The 18,304-nt window shown below is 36.4% G+C and overlaps 1 long non-coding RNA gene across 1 annotated transcript in view; it reads right to left on the bottom strand.

The window, feature by feature from the left end:
• Positions 1-5,157: 5,157 nt before the first annotated feature.
• LOC120522946 overlaps positions 5,158-18,304 on the bottom strand; it is a 28,233-nt gene continuing 15,086 nt past the window's right edge. Inside the window, exon 3 of the long non-coding RNA XR_005632537.1 lies at positions 5,158-5,765. This is a non-coding gene — a long non-coding RNA (uncharacterized LOC120522946). The remainder of the gene's footprint in view (positions 5,766-18,304) is intronic.

Below are 18,304 nucleotides of genomic sequence, written 5' to 3'. Positions count from 1 at the left end.
AAGTTTTTAAGCACAAATATAGTTAATTACACCATAGAATGCACAGCGTAATAGTAAACTAAATGTAAAAACATTGAATAACACTAAGAAAACCTTGAACAACAGAGAAAACTAACACTGCAAGAGTTTGCGCTATAGTGGTACGAACTGCTCGCTAAAAACAGTTTTTTTTAATGAGTTTTAGGCACAGGGAAAAAAATGAACATTTGAAAAATCCGTAATTTAATAAACAACCAAGAAAAGTAACATTGCAACAATGCACGCGCGCGCCTGTGTGTGTGTCTCTCTCTCTCTCGGGCCTGTGTGTGTGTGTGTGTGTGCGTCTCTTGCGTGTGCATGTGTGTGTGTGTGTGTGTGTGTGTATGTGCGTCTCTCTCTCTCTCTCTGCATAGGGAATGCACAGGGAGAGATTGAACACGTGCAGCCCCGCGCATGCGCACTTCACCTGAAGACCACACACACAGACACCTGGATGCACACTTGGGTTTTATTAAAGAGGATTATATAGTAGCTTAGTTAGTACTATTAGTAGTAGTAGTAGTAGTAGTGTTTGTCCATGCCATTTTCATTTTTTTTATTATTTAAAATGTGTTAAATCATAAATCAAAAACTTTCTGTTCTGTTAAATGTGAAATTAAGCAACTGTGCCTTTGTCAGTTTCAACTAAGAGAAACTTGAGCTGTTTTATAAGTGTGGAAGGGTACATGTATATAATTAGTGCTAAATCAGGATACCTGATTTGCCCAGAGTTACATAGTCAAGGTTTCTAATCCATCTCTTCCACCACTAAGTCTCACTTCCTACATAGGTTCCACACCTTGTTTTGAAATCAGTCTTAAACTTCTTCTGCACAATTTACTGGTACAGCTGCAGCCCATAGAAAGAATACCAGTCATATAACAAGAGCCTCAAGTCCGTTTTTTAATTGCTAATTAGCTCACCCTCACAGCTCTGAAAGATTGTAGGTAAACATTTATCTCCAGAAGAAACTTTTGAACGTTGTTCTACAACGCTGCTCACCGTCTCTGAGTTTCCTACCAACGGTATCACCCTCTGTGATATCATAGTGCCTTGTAAGTCAGAAGGATTAATTCAAGTTTGCCTCTAAAGGTACTTAAAAAGTTAACTGTGAAAAAGAATTTGATTTTTCCTTTTTTCTAAATGCTCAAGGGTGCACACATTTAAATCCCTGAGTAGCTTCTAATATATTCTGTCTGAGATCAAAGATACTTAATGGGATTCGTGGTTACAGTAATCACACAGGTTTGGGTATGTTACAGGAATTTAATACACTGTACATCTGAGAATAAAAACATCAAAAATAAAGTTTAAAGCTACTGTCACAGTTGACTCACATTACCTGCAGGACTATTAAAAGTAGATAAGATGAACGATGTGTTAGGCTTTAGTACAGTACTTGGTTAATGTTTGTCTGAGGTGTCAGAGAGATAGAAGGGTGCATATCTCCTGGCAATAAAGGTGACATTTTCTTCTATAAAACCATAGAATTCCATTATCAGTCAGAGCTTTCTTCTTCCTTTAATATTTTTGAAGTAGAAGTATTGAAACCACTTGATTTATTTGTAAAATTAATATTTTAGGTATTCAACTGCATCTGCAAGAAGCTAACCTACCCATCCATTACCTATAGCCTGTTAATCCAGTTCACAGTTACAGGGAACCAGTGCCCAGCATCCACACTTGCTCATAAGGGCCAAGTTAAGAGATGCCAGTTAACGTAACATGCATTTCTTTAGGTCTTGAAGGGGGTTACAGTTCTTAGACGTAGAGACAATGTCTAAAGTTCACACTGGCAAGTGACAGGACTAAAATTTGAATCCAGAATCTTAGAGCTGTCAGGCTCATTTATACACTTTCATGTTTAAAATATTATATAAAACAGCATCTAAATGCATCTGTCCATAAACATAAAGATTTCTACATATTATATGCATATTAGTGTTCTCTGTTTTATTACTGTTAATTTTAAGGATTTAATTACAATGAATACATTACAAATCAGAAAGACATACGATATCTGTTCGTCAACTCAAGCTGAAGCGATCTTGGTGCTGCAACAGATGACCCAAAACACACCAGCAAATCCACCTCTGATAGATAGATACCTGAATCCAATTGATAGATAGATAGAAAACCCTCAAATAAAGATAGATAGTGGGCCAAAATTCCTCCAGATAGATAGATAGATTGATTGCAGTTATTGCTGCTAAGGGTAGCCCAACCAGTTATTAGGTTCAGGGGCAATTACTTTTCACACAGGGCCATGTAGGTTTGGATTTTTTTCTCCCTAAATAATAAAAACATCATTTAAAACTGCATTTTGTGTTTACTTGTGTTATATTTGATAGATAGATGTAAAGGATGTCATTGACCACATGGAAGGAACACATTTAGCTAAGAAAAAAAGAGTATGCTCTGCCCTTTGTTATATAGCTAACTTGTGTTATGAAACCATTCTAGCCTATTGTTAATGTGGACCCCCAGGTACTTGTAGAAGTGGACCACCTCCTTCTCCACTCCATGTATAGTGACTGGACAAAATTCAGTAAGCAGTTCCTTGGTTTTACTGATGTTAAGTTATATACAATTCTCTCTTTGCACCAAAAACAAAGTTCTCTTGAGCATGATAAGTGCAGATTCATCTGAGAATTTCTGCAATTGACATGACCTGGTGTTAAATTTATAGTTAGAGGTGTAGAGAGAGAAGAGAAAAGGAGACAGGGCTGTTTCATGTGGTGCTCCAGTGTTGCTCACATACACATCAGAGACACAGTCTTTGAGTTTCACAAACAGTGGTCTGCCTGACAGATAGTCCATTATCCAGGACACCATAGACTCATCCACCTGCATATCCTTGAGATGAAATCTTAATAGGGATGCCTGGATGATACTAAGGTACTGGAGAAATCAAAAAACATAATCTTCCCATTAGAGTTATTCCACTTAGGAGAAACAGTTTAATGAGACAGATCAGGGTAAGCGATGAAGATAAAATGTAGCAAAAGTCAAAACTGGGAGAGCAGAATGCCTAGATGTGAAATCTAAGTCAAAAATTCAGAGCAAAGGTCAATACCAAAAGAATACTTGAAAAAAGATTACTGTAACTAGTAGCAAAAGTAGCATGTAAAAAGTTTTATTTTTCTTATCTACAAACTCACATGAGGAACATTCTGATTGTTGATCTTTTAAGCCTTTAAGTGATTAACTTTGGTGTCCTGACTCCCATAATCCTACCTCTAACAAAAACCATAAACACCTAGCAATGAATGGACAAAATGGCTCTGACCATTGTAGACAAAATGGTGTTGGAAACAATTCATAATAAATGTTCATAAACTAAATGATACAATAAATCCAAATTTTGATACTAGAAATAGATTAGAATATAAATAGAATTGAATTTGAATATAAAAACCCCAACTGGGAGTTTTCACTCTGAGTGAAAGACACAAAAAATATAGAGAAAATGAATGAGCAGGCATTTCACCATAGCTACAATAAGCCTTGTGGAGAAGATATACAGAAACAAAGACCTACAAAGAAATAACAGCAGTGGAGCAGCCCCTCTAAAAGTAAAAGTGGGAGCATAAGGACTACAGTGGAGTTGAACTGAAGAATAAAGAATGAATGTAACATATATAATGTAACGGAGAATGTACTTACACTGCAAAAAATGCATATGCAAAAACTAGACAAAAGTTTTTTTAAATGAGAGTTGTTTTGCTTTTATTTAGCAAAAAAATCTGCCAATGGGGTAAGCAAAATTTACTTGACAAGATTTCTCAAAAAATGCTAAATAATTGTAAATACAAGTTTTTTGACAAGTCAATAATTCTTACAATAAGAAAAAAAAGATTTAACATCATGAAGTAAGCACTTTTCACTTGCTTAGATTTCATTTTTTGCAGTGTAAAACTGCATGCTTGTTCAACTTCACTCTTAAAAAGAAAGGTGCCGTAGTGGTTCTTTAGAGCAATGCCATAGGGGAACCATTTTGGGTCCAGGTGTTCTTTCACTAGTAGACTCAAGGTCAAGGACCATCCTCTCAAAGATCTTCATGATGTGGGACATAAGTGTAACATGTAGTCATAGGGTTAAGAGGCAGTAGCTTTCTTTGGAACTTGGAACATCACATGGTGTTTTCCACAACATCACCAAAGACTGAACAAGTAACTGAGGATACCAAAAAGTTGGTAAGTACAGGCCTTAAAAACTTGAGGACTGACTGTCCTGTGGCTTTTCTTGTGTATAGCCTCCTCTGTTGTATCCTCAATTGATCATCTGTTATAGACAGCCCACATTGATGGTCAGAGGTGAACTCATCACTGATCATACCAGTTGAAATGGCAGGAGTTTCTGATGATGTAGAGATGATGCAAAATTACAATATTGGTTTAGGATGTTAGCTTTCACCAATGTACCTTCTAGCCTTAGATTGCCCCTGTAATTATTCCCAGAATATTCTAAACAACTTATCCAAATCAAATTAGAAAGAAAACCCCCACCACCACCAATTTAATGAGAAAGAAATACATGTTTTATGAAGTAATCATTCAAAGATACTAAAATATCCAAAACATTAGCAACGGTTAAGCCAGCCTAATTAATTAAGGTCAACATGCCTGCCAGATTCCAAAATATCTCATCATAAAGTGAATGAATTATTTTCTAATGTTGAGCAGAAAAGGACACACTTTTCCCATTCTGTTATAGTAGATGGGTATGAATTTTTCCAGTTGAGAAGAATAAAACGGTGTGTCAGAAGCTTACTATAAGATGTCACAATAGATTGTTCACTGAACAATAATGTCCCTTCAGGTGTCACCTGAAATAGAACTCTTAGGGGATTCAGGATTATTGTGATCCCAAGACTGTATCAAAAAATAAGCTAAGATTTTATTTCAAGAAAGTTTGTGAGATCTTCATCATGAGACATTCCCAACACAACATCTGTTACATTTTAAACGGCACAATTTTAAGCTAAAGCAGAGATTGCCACATAAAAATCATTATACAGTATGTAAAAATTCTATGTGTTAAAAAGGTACATTCAATTATTGGACGCACTCTGGACCCCTTGCAGGTAGTAGCTGTGATGGAACCAGAGACATCAGCGAGCCCCAACCCCCCCAAACACGAACACACAGTGAGTCCCGGGTTCAACTAATGAAACGTTTATTAAACCACTTCTTCCAAAAAGGTGAAAAAGGCACAAAGACACAAGTTTTCTCTCTCCACAATACCTTTCTCTCAATGACACTTCTACCACACTGCCCTCCTACACCCAAGTGTTGCTCCATGCCCTCTTTTTAGCTCCGATTCGTCTGGAAAAGGGAGTGTGGTCCCTTTTATTATAAACCTGAGAGTACTTTCAGTGCCAGGGCGATTACACAATGGAAGCACTTCCGGGTCATGTGAAAGTCCATTATAACAGGGAGCTTGACCCCATGCAACACCCTCTTGTAGCACCCAGTGACCCTGGCAGGGTTGCTCTACTGGACTACATCTCTGGCATGCCCTGCTGGTTTCCCACTGGGCACTGATATCCAGGGCCGCTGCCATCTAGCATGCTAGGGGAGTGAAAAATCCCCAGCGACATCTTCTCTTTTCAGTGGGCTGTCCTTCCAGGTCTGATCCCTTTCTCCACCCTGGCCGGGATGCCTATCTGCCTGTCAGGAACCTCCAGTACGGGTAAGGAACCATCCTCTCTTCTGGCCGGGATGCCCGTCCAGCCCATGTGGCATCTACATAGCAAAGGAGAGAATTAAAACAAAAACTGAGTGTCATTATGGATAATGCTGCAGAAATAAGTCAAGAAACACTGCTTGGGGCTCCTTTATACCAACAGCAATATGTCTGCATAATGCCTGACTGTGACAGTGACTGTTCAGCTCACTGTTAATAACAGCAGACGTGCTGAAGTTACCAACACCTACAGGATTTTCTAAGAGGCCAGTTTCATACTCCCTAATTTCCAGCATGCTATCTTAAACATCCATTTTGTTTTATTTCATTGTTTTCTATTTCTGTGATTGCATGGTACACAACGGTAGTGTACTTGTCAGATATAGATCTGAATTCCTATGCACCCAATAAGGAAGATTAAAAAAAATGCCTGGGGGGAGCCCAACTTGAGGCAAGTGGTAGCTATGCACTGAATTTTGGAAGCTGCCACTGGTGTTTTCCTCTACGCCAATCAAGCACTAATGGTTATAATCAGTAAGCTGCTGCTGTATATGGGAATGTGAATGTCTAAAACCCATTCAAGGGCCGTGACCTGCCCCTACCCTAATGACAGACGAACTCGTAGGACACTCACCCTATTCTTATTAAGTAGAAAAGGAGGATTTTAATGTACAGTAAGTATTAAATGGAGCCTTCAATATAGAACAGTGTCTGGCGTGATATTTTGCATGCTAAAGAATATGTTGAACCTATTATAATGATGACTTTGTGGATTACAGGGGATTTAAAATACCGTATCATCCCTCGGCTGACAAAAGTATTTTGGCGCTCATTATTTTTAATATTACGTTTTAAATATACCATATTAGGATGCACTCCAAGCTCATACTGCTTTCATCTGAGCCCACTGTACACAATACCAATTTTTTTTTTATAAAATATAATTAAAATGACCTGTAGTACAGAAACACCACTTGTTTCATAAAAAAAACTGGAAATTAATAAAACAAGACAATGCATAATAGAAATTTATGTAAGAAAAGGTCAGATGCAGGACAGCAGTGGATTTTTCATTATGAAAATCAGCTCTTTCTTTGGCCTCAAGCCTTCAATCGAAATAATAATAATTATAATAATAATAAAAAAACAAGAAAGGCTGCTGCCGTACTACACAGATAATTAAGCTTTCTAATCTAAAATGTGAGGATGAAACCAAACACTAAATATTCAAAAACAGTCACTGTAGCTACAGCCCCTGCCTAATTCCCAGAAAAATAATGATGCATTTGGGCCACTGCCATTTCCTCAGAAACAAAGACCTACAAAGAAATAACAGCAGTGGAGCAGCCCCTCTAAAAGTAAAAGTGGGAGCATAAGGACTACAGTGGAGATGAACTGAGAATAAAGAATGAATGTAACATATATAATGTAACGGAGAATGTACTTAAAACTGCATGCAAGTTCAACTTCACTCTACAAAGGAAAGGTGCTGTAGTGATTCTTTATAGCAATGCCATAGGGGAACCATTTTTGGTTCCCAAATACCCATCCACATCAAGGTTCCAGAACCTTAATTTATTTAGATCTGTGGCAGGCTCTATACAATAAATAACCATTCATAGGTAGTAACAAATTTACGAAATAATAATGGCTCATGCTTTTAAAAGAACCCCCACTGCATATAATATCACAGGTTAAGTCCATGGTTTTCTTGATCTTCTAGTGTCCTGCTAGGCAGCCTACTATACATTAACTTTTTCTCTACATATTAAGAAGGTTTACAAAGCACAAAGAACCAACTTCATATGCAAAGAGCCCTTCCCAGAATTAAATGGTGCTTTGTCAAGCAGTAGTTGTACAAGGAACTACACAACTCAGTAAAGATCCATAGAATGCCATTATTTATTGAAAGTGCAGGACATTTGCACCGGCACGTTCATATCAGAAAATGAGATGATATATATAACATTTTACTATTGTAAACTGTACAAATGTAAAAATTTAAAGTTAGTCTTATTTCTTTGAACCAGATATCTACCCAAGACTTTTAACATGTTTAACTAATTTGAGACATTAGATAATACTTACTGCGGTGGGCTGGTGCCCTGCCTGGGGTTTGTTTCCTGCCTTGTGCCCTGTGTTGGCTGGGATTGGCTCCAGCAGACCCCCGTGACCCTGTAGTTAGGATATAGTGGGTTGGATAATGGATGAATGGATGGATAATACTTAAGTCTGGCTATTAAATGTAAATGAACCCCCATCAATAGCTGGCTGTTGGCCCACGGTGGAATTTTTTGTTAAATGAAAAAAAATAACACTTTTTACAATATTTCACATATGGAGGATCCAAGACGCAAACTCATGATCTCCCTATCGGTCAGACATCTGCACTGCCATTGTCGACTGCTAACACACTAACTAAACTAAACCAAACCACTACTGTTCCTAGCAGAGCAGAGGTGTATAATGTATTCCCGTTACAATGGTTGTATTGATATGAGAGTTTCATTGTTGTATTTTCCTATTACAGATGAAAAAAATTATATATGACATACGGTTTTGAAGAAAAATGAGCATTGCATGAAAACGTTGCACAATTTAGCTAACCTTTTTATATATATATATAATAGATATAGTAAGAAGTCTGTAAGAAAACAAATCCTTCTCTGACCTCCAAGAACAAAAACAAAAGCCCACAAGGGCTGAAATGAGGTTACTGATAAAATAGCTTTGAAAAAGGAATAATGAAAGAAAATAAAAGTTCAAAGTAAAGGTGAATTTTGCACACTTCTATAACATCCTGCACCTTACATACAATCACTGAGGAAAAATTTAGGAAACTCATGGACACCTGCTTTCTCATGCAATTATTGAATCAGCCAATCATGTGGCAGCACCACAATACACAAAATCACACATGTCAAGAGTTTCAGTTAAAGTTCACATCAAACACCAGAATGAGAAGAAAATGTGATCTCAATAATTTTGACCATGGTGTGATTGTTGGTGCCACATTGGCTGGTTTGAGAATTTCTGTATCTGCAGATCTCCTGGGATTTTCATGGACAACAGTCTGAAAAGTTTACTCAGAATTTTGCACAAAAAATCCAGTGAGCATCAAGTTAGCTCACAGGTGGGATTCATGAGTTTTGAGGATTGTCAGACACCTCTGTAGTGATGGAGTACAAATGAATTCATATACTTTCTGAACATGGAGGAACCTGCTCAAGCAAATGTATAACTGTTGCAACCGCCTGTTCTCGGAGGAAGATGAAAAGGGATATACATGAGTGGCAGTGGTATGAGGGCAAAACAGCAAAAAAGAAGAGGCAGAAGAGTGCAGTGAGCTCTTTCAGATGAAATACAGGCCACACTTGTGGACCATATCATTAACCATTGCCATGCATTTATAGTTTGCTTCAGCAGCAGTCTGAACAGTAAAACCTGCTATTGTTGAAATTGGTATTGAGATAATAATTTAATTTTGAAGCATGAGTTAAGAGTTTTGGGTGGAAAAAACTTCTTTGTCTGGCAGACTATGCTGTTCTGCCATAATATATACACTGTTTTCAGAATTGCGCCTGGAGCTAAGAGAATCATTCATGTTTCAATAAATGAGTCCAAGCAACTGAGAAAAACTGTAAATTTCATAATGTGTGAGTCTGATGAATGGTACAGGAAAATTATTTCATTTGAGAGATCTGATAACATTTGCATTTCCTCCTTGGTGACTTTCACTTTAAAGTGGACATTAAATTTTGCATTTAAGATAGTAGTGCTAGCATGAATAAGAGGGGTTCTTCCTATAAAATATGCACAACCACCATAATAGCGTTTGCTTGGGGATTCTACACCACGCTTAGCACCCCTCTTAACGTTCTCTTTCATGACCACAAACTCTCCTTTAGATTTCCATTTAATGAAGACAAACTGGGGACTTTGTGAGTCCATGAAGGTTCCCTAGACCATGATAATGCTACCATATTGCTTGCCAGTGTATATCACTAGACATAATACAGCTAAAGTAGTACAAAATTTTCCACTATTTGATTAGTCTTTGAATAGAAAATGTTTCTAAATATAAAAAAAAATCCAGTTTCATTGACCTGAGTTTGATTCCCCACCCTGTCACTCTTAATATAAAGTTTATACTTTCATGTCTGTGTGTGAGATTTCACTGCATGCTCTATTTTGATCTTAAAGATCTGAAATTTAGATTGTTTAGTTTATATGCATGTGCCATATATAGATATGTGTAGGAGTGTGCAATGTGATGGACTGGCATCCAGTTTAGGTTAGGCATCTGTTTACTTGCCTTTTTCTAAATTCATAGTCTCTGACTCACTGCAATACTGAACTGGAAAAAGAAGAAAGATAGATAGATAGATAGATAGATAGATAGATAGATAGATAGATAGATAGATAGATAGATAGATAGATAGATAGATAGATAGATAGATGTCTCAAATTTCACTTATTTTAATAATATAATAAACCTCCTTCATAGTATTATAATTATGTCAAAATATGTCTAGTTCTTTTTCTTTACCTTTAAGACACTTCAACAATTATCACTGGAAGGAGGTTGGAGGAATAGTTGGGAGGCTTGGCAAGAACGAGGGGTACTCTTAGTAAGATTTATGCACACAATTTTTATATTATTCATATTTTTAAATCTTCTCCTATAATGTATTATTATATTATATATTAGTACACAAACAAATCTTTCATTTACATTAGCACTACTCCCACACCTCATCTCCACAGAAATATAAGGAGGTCTCATTCGGTCATTCCTATTATATAAGCTATGCTAAGAGTGCATATTCATCAGACATAGGAGATGTTATGAATATCAAACCAACAATGAGAAGTAAAAAAAAAACAAGAAATAAAGCACTTTATAGAACAAACATTTCTAACCAAAACCTCATGCATATATCACTAACAGCTGTTCTATAATTTACAAAAAAAGAAATGAAGTATGATTTTTCTTAATATAGAGGTGATATGAGAAATGCACTAGTATTTACTCTTCATATTTTTCATTTTACTAGGATGTGTTATTCTTTTTTATCTTGTCTTTGTGATTAAATATCTTTGTTTTTTTAATGTTCATTACTATTTAGTGACCCCTGAAATAGCACATTGCTGGACACAGGAATGTTGAGCAAAACATGCAAAATTGTCACACACCAAGGAAAATCCCCATGAGAGCCTAATACTTGCACAAGCAATACAGGAAAGGTTTCTGGTTTTGATCTAGTTCTGTCTGACTTCCATTTTGGTTTTGTCTTTAAAAAGGCTAATAATAGTGTCATGACTTGGGTATTTTGGCAGTTGCTTATGACAATAATAATGCCCTGTTTACCCCAAAAATACAGACTCACCAAGACAAGATTTAGTAGCATCGCCTAGGACATAAGAGAAGAATCATAGCAAGAATGTCAGAAATCAAAGATAATGAAGTCAGCCAAAGCCAAAATATTAGCTGTAAATCTTACCTTTTTGGCAGAATTTTTTTTAACCTCCTTTGCATTAATTTCTGATCGTAACATGGGCATAGAATTCTATGTAATTATGGTTAAGCACGAGTCAGACTCAGGAGAAAGTGTAATTGTACAGTGTTAAGCATGAGTTAACATTTCGGGACCGTATTCTGCTGTCATCTAGCAGATAAAACAATATCATGCTACGAAAATCATGGAAATGTCTATGCGTTTTTGCCATTCCAAGGTAAGCATTAATATTCATGAGTGGAGTGGTGCCTTCAACCAAAACATAATGGTGTGTAAACAAGAAGCTGTAAAGCCAGCTTTAGAACAAACTGAAACTGAAACATTAGTTGAATCAAGCAACAGTAATGACAATGTGAATTGAACATCAGACCTTGACATGGATAGCGCAACTGATGCATACAGCACTGTATGACCAAACTGCTGTGATATGACTGGTGAATTTGGTCGTCTGAAGGTTCACTGTGGTGCAAGTAGGTTTATGGCAAAATGAATTCAATCATGTCGAAAGACAAAAAAAGACTTTAGTCCTCTAAGCACTGTTCATAATATAGTAGCTGTTGTTCATGTCAGGGGACATGTGGAAGTCACTAAGCCTTAGACAACAATAACACAACATGTGGATCAGGCAGTGACATTCTACCCACTTATGTGCAAGTAACAGAAAAAATATTATAAGAAAAGTGCGTAAAGAAATACACTTCTACTGTCCTGAGTGTGAAGTCAGTCTGTGCGTTGGTGACTGTTTCAAAACATATCACGTGAAGGATGTGTACTAAATCTGCAGACACTAGACATACCTTTCCTACTGGATTTATGTTGACGTTTTGATATTTTCTGTTTTCTTGTTGAGAAAACTGTTAAACGCTCAAAGAAAAACCACTAGCTATTAGGTTGTATCCACAAATTTGGACAATGAATGCTCCATGCTGACTGATGATTTCACTCAGTATGACTTCTGGGTTTCATTGCAGCAACCATTAAACACATCCCTAACTTTGCGTAATCAGGAAATCGGTGCCTATAACAAAAATAAGATGGTGCCATGGAAGGATGTATTTACTTTTTAAATACCATTAGAAATATGTATGTGTATGTCAGAGCATACACTGGTTTTACAGTGTGTTGCCACACCCACCACATGACAAACCTCCGCAGGATCATCGGATTAATAAAAAGCAATGTGATGACCAAATTCCTTGGCCTCTAAAACACCCGCAAAGAAGTGGAAATTAACTTTATATACCATTATTACAGACCAAAACTTTTTAAAAATCCAAGGTTATGACACTTGGAAGAAACTCACATGAGGAAAACATGCAAAATCCATAAAAATGGTAACTCATTCACGATTCCAAAAAATGCTCAAGGTCTTGCATCTTTGCCGGCTGCATTACTTAAAAAAATAAATTAGAATTTTGCTTGGTTAATTTCAAATATACAGTTCCAAATACACAATACATGTTTCATTTTGATAGACTTAAATCTGTTCTTAACTCAGTTATTATAATTTAAAGTAATTTAATTAAGTAAGCATATTGCAGCCATCTACATAAAATGCTGCTCTCTGCTTATCTATTGCTTCATTTTTCATTGAAGAAGAAAATGTCGCCTGCTGAATTAATTGTGCTTTAATTTTGACTGTAAAAAACTGCTTGGATGAAGATTTATCACCTGGTGGTTAAATACAGCAATAGATCTCCCTGCCTATGATTTAGACAGCTCCACGGGAAATAAATGTATCTTTAAAGTGGAAAAAGAGAGGCATAATTTGAGTTTAATCCTACTACTGTTAATTGACCAGATTATTTCTGAACTCTAATTATTTAAATGATTCCCATATCCAGACCATTGGTTTTGCTAATGAACTTATTTTGCAAAAGCTTTCATTAAAACATAGTAATTTACAAAATGTATCAACAGAAAACACAGTTCACTGCCTTAATTATACTCTTATTGTACTAACACAATAAAAACTGGCAATGAAAAACTGCAGAAAATAAGTGCATTTCAATTTACTTTATAGAAGACAGGCATCACTGCAGCCATCATATGCAGTACTTCTTCTCAATTCAGGTCACGCAAACTCAGCCAATGTGGCTTTTTGTTGCAGTTAAATATTTAGTGCAGACACACAGTTTTTCTGCAGGATTATGGGACCTAATGTCCATTCAAGGGAGACTGGCTGCTCCCCACCCACATGAGAACTGGTTGATCATAAATAGTACTGAACTAACTGCTGTAGGAAAAGCTACACTCTGTCAGTGTTTCTTAATATGATAATCCACAATATTGGAAATATTTTCCACTATAAAAATATAATAACATGTAAAAGTTGATCCCATGTGGTCTGAACATTCAGCTAGTAGGTATCTGGCTTTCAATTTGATATACTGCTAAACTCAACTTTGTGTTTATAAAGGCAATTATTGTTGCTTTTATTGCTACTATAGATAGTGTTGCTTCAGTTAGGTTAGAGGATTTTTCTTTCATAATTTCCTTTATAATGTTAGTTTCTGTCTACTTTGCTGTTATCCTTTTCTAGGGTTATTCCAGTGCATGGTCAAGTGGAGCCGGAAATAAAAATCCCAAAACACAACATGTTAATATAAAAAGGCAAGTAAACTAACTGGTGAATCTTTAGAATGTGTGCAAAATAATTAGAATAGTCAAACAGACACATGGATGATGTCTAAGCTCCATACTGGCATTCTCATGGAGCTGTGAGGCAACAGTACTAAGCAAAGTGCCTCCATAAGAAACATTAGAAATCAACAGACAAGAGGAAACCATTTAGTCCATCAAGCCCATTTGTTGAGCTAATAGCTAAGCTATCCTGGTATCTCATCCAGATTCTTTTTTAATCTGTCAGGGCTTCTGCTTCAGCTCCATGACTCGGTAGTTTATTCCAGAGTCCCACAACTCTTTGTGTAAAGAAGTTCTTCCTGGCTTCAATCTTAAATGCCCTTCCTCTTAATTTCCACTGAAGTCCTCAAATACTTAAAGTCTTCTCTTGCATGCACAGTAGCTATGACAGGTTACGCACTGTAGGTATGGGTTCCTATTGATTTATTTCGTGCATGCTATTTTATTTTACCATGGAACAAGTGAAGATCCTGACATAAGATTAAAAAAATATAATCAATGACTCAAGACCCCAAAGCTGCAAGGCATAATGGCTGATTATAAAGTAAGTAAGTAAGTAGATAAATTTCTCCTTACACTCTTACGCTGTCAGAACCCTGATGTAGAGGGTATTTTTCTGGATCATCATTGTTGGAAAGAGAAACAAGCTTTGCATGAAAAATCTCAAAATATTTGAAACTTATTTCTGATGATTTGAATGCAAAAAATGTTTTGAAAGAAGAAGAGCTTTGTGCGTCAAGTGTACGTTTTAATGAATAATTATAGAGATAGATTTTTGAAGGGCTGTATGATAAACCTGAAGTAGTATGAATCTTATCTTTAGGTTTAATTACTGTACCAGTAAAGATGGCCAGTGTACTATGAGTTAATATTTTTCTTTCTCTAGAAGCAGTCCCATTAACGGTAGGTTCAAAGCAGGCAACAATCCTGGGTGAAGTACACCTCAGAAGTTCTTGTATCTGCACATACTTACTTTATTTAGGCCACAGACTAAACAAATGAAAAGAAAGTCTTTACTTTTTGTCAGCTACTTTTTATCAGATAGCATTTTTCTACAATTATGTATATTTTAAGACCTTTTAGAGTAACTCAATATACAATTCTGTTATGTAATGCTCAATGTAAGCTCATTCTGTGTGATCTTGGTGGCTATTTCCCTTTCCTTCTCTAATCCATTTGACACTAATTACTGGCACAATTCTCCACATATCCTGAGGATTGCTTCTGCTTATCCTGTGACTATTACATTTCTTATTTGCTCTTCCATAACATTCTCTGCTTATCCTCAGCAACTATATATTCTAGGTAGTGTAATTTTTCAGAACTACAGTATAATAAGCTCTTCCCTTGATGTTTCACTGACTTTGTTAAAAAGATCAATATTTAAATTTTAACCAAAACTATACTATTAACTTAAAACAAAAGAGATGTGTTATTATTTGGATATCCAGAATCAAACCCTTATTTAACCATGTTTGTTATTCCAATCCCTTCCTTGACCATCATTAAAATAATCATAGGCAGTTGTCTAAAAGTTGAAATGCTCAATGCAACCTCTATCTTTGTAGTTTACAGTTTTAAGACAGCTCTGGATGCAAGCAGTAAGCCCAAAAGTATTTTATGGAATGGTACATAACCTTTATTTGTTGTGCCCAGTGTTCAGTCACCCACACATGCTTAATAAGGTTGAAAAAAACATGCATAGTGCATTTTCTAAGCAAAACTATAGGTTTAACAAATAAGAAATTAGCCATAGTCTTTACTGTGTTTGTATGGCACCGATAGGTTAAAGAAAATGTATCTTATATCTGGATTGTTGACAAATGATTAAGTTTAGCCCCAGATGAATCATCCATCCATCCATTGTCCAACCCGCTGTAGGTTAAGTGCCATATTAAATTCAGCCAGGCATTGTTATTAATTCATATTTTGAGATTCCCCAGCTCTGTTTGTAGTATTTATTTGGATTTTTTTGTATGCTTATTTCCTTATAGGATGGAGTGGTGGCTCTGAAGCCTAGGATTCTGTATCAGCAATCGGAAAGTTGCCTGATCAAACCCCGTAAAGGCCAGAAACGACTCTGCTCCATTGAGCCCTTGAGCAAGGCCTTTAATCTACAATTGCTTCATCTTGGGAAAGACGTTAATCTGCATCCAGCCCTGCAAGCAAGTCCTCCAACTTGCACGGAAAACTTGGGGAATGGTGGCAGAATTGGCACTCCAGCCACCACAAAAAAAACCTTACACTGCTCCAGTGTGGTGCTGAGGTGCCACCCGTTGCACAGCTGCACTAATTGCCCAATCTGGGTGGTTCGTTTTGTGGTATCAGCGCATGCACCCGACCTTATTCCCTACTTGACTCCACCCATTGTTATGTCTGTTTGGAGATGCTTTATCGGCAATTGACAGCAGGTCTGTTCCTTTCTGTCTTTATGTAAGTTCTGAGTGCTTCATTTTCTAGTATTAAGTGGTATTCATACAGGTTTTTGTGTGTATTTTATGGTGTTTCGAAATAAGAATTCTGTTTCTTGAGGTTTATGTTTCATTTGGACCTAAGTTGTCAAAGTTTAGTTTTATTCTTGTCGTGATTTTCTTTATTTACATCACACCATCAGAAAGTGTCATGTTACCACAAACATCACATTGATCTTGTCACAGAAGTGACACTATAAATATGAAACAGTTTTATTCCTCAGTGGATCCTCCATATTTTGAATCACTTTAGTATAGTTACTGACTCTATATTTTTTGCTGCCCTGGCAAAAGTGAAAAACTATGAAATCTTGAATGCAACTGCTATACATGTTGTTGCAAATCAAACAACAGGTTGGGTCCACCTTGGAGATTCACACGTTATTAAATGGAGGATTGAGGGTGGAGGGGCGGTTGAAGGTTCATACAAGTCATTAAAGAGTTTTGTGCGGAAGAATGGATGGCAAAATTCAGCGGATGCCTCCCATTCCCAATGCTGATGGGAAAGTCTAATATAGTTGACAAAATGCTGCCCTAGGCAATCACTTAGTTTGCCTATATCGGGGTTGCCAATTCCAGTCCTGGAGGGCCCCAGTGGCTGCAGGTTTTCATTCTAACCCTTTTCTTAATTAGTGATCTGTTTTTGCTATTAAAGGATACATTTGGCATTGTTCAAGACAAAGTTATTTATTGACAATCATATGTATTTGTATAGTTTGTATAGTTCTAAAGTTAAGCGTTTTCTATAAATTTAAAAAAATACATAGCCAGTCCATGCATGTTTTCCCATGGCACCCTACGCCCTACTCCGTAGGCTCCATTAAAAAAAGCTGTGATAGGTTATTATTTTTTCAAATTTATAGAAAATGCTTAAGTTTCAAACACAATTGCAAATGCATATATACCATGTTTATGAAGAAATAACATCAGCCTGAAAAACACCAAATTTATCCTTTAATCTTCTAAATAAGCTTTACTTTAATAAATGGATTGTTGAAGGTAATGTGACATGGAAGTCATGTGATAAGTTACATTATCTTACTCTACCTGTGTAAGATGGTGGGACCCAGAAGTTTGTTACCCAAGTATTAGATCAAAGACAAAAAGAACTAATGGAAAAAGTTAGTGTTAGGAATCTTGCTGTAATTCTGTTGGCTATGAATTTGGTTGTAGGTTTTGGTTTTAATGTTTGGGTCACTGGTTGTGACTTTGGCTAACTCCACAACTCTGTTTGTCTCTTTCACCTCCATGTATCTGCTGATTTTCCAATGAGCAACTGCTACTCTACAGGTCAGCATTACAGTTAGCAAGGGTGGACATGTGAACAAGTGTGTGGTTCCTGTTTTGCCCCGATCTTTGATTTCACAAGCAACTTAAGAAACCAATGAATGCTTATATTTAGTTTCCTACATGTTTTTTTTTTTATTATTTGACTTCATTCAGTATGTGTTCGTGAGGGAGAATTTGGACTTTCATTAAAATTTAGAGCACCTGGGCCAAAATGCTGTCTCCACAATTATGGCACACAGTCTTCTTTTGGCCATCTGAAATATTGTGAGGAAGCTTCCTTTTTAGTTATCTTTTGACATTATCATTTATTTAATCATAATCTTTTACTTTGTTTGTACTTTCTGTGTGCTGGGGTTCAGCAGTTAATGTCTTCCTTTTGATATTATTGTTTGTGAATGTGTTTGTTGTTTTCTTATCACTGCCACTATTTTACTGCTGTGTTGCTGTGTGCTGCTAGGCTTATGTAGTCGGCTATTGAAACATCAACCATGTGATAAGTGGTGTCTGAACCTTACATAAATTAAGGAAAGACCTTCAAAGAAAATTCAAGTGTCAAGTGACTTGAATTTAAAGTAACTAAATAAGAAAGTAACACAAAAATGCATCTATGAATTATATACTGTTATGTAACAGAACCTTAAACAAAGCCTTTTTTGCTCTTAAAACACACAAAGC

Source organism: Polypterus senegalus, chromosome 2 (assembly GCF_016835505.1).
Source record: "Polypterus senegalus isolate Bchr_013 chromosome 2, ASM1683550v1, whole genome shotgun sequence".
Classification (NCBI taxonomy): domain Eukaryota; kingdom Metazoa; phylum Chordata; class Cladistia; order Polypteriformes; family Polypteridae; genus Polypterus; species Polypterus senegalus.
This window is presented reverse-complemented; position numbering and strand designations above follow the sequence as displayed.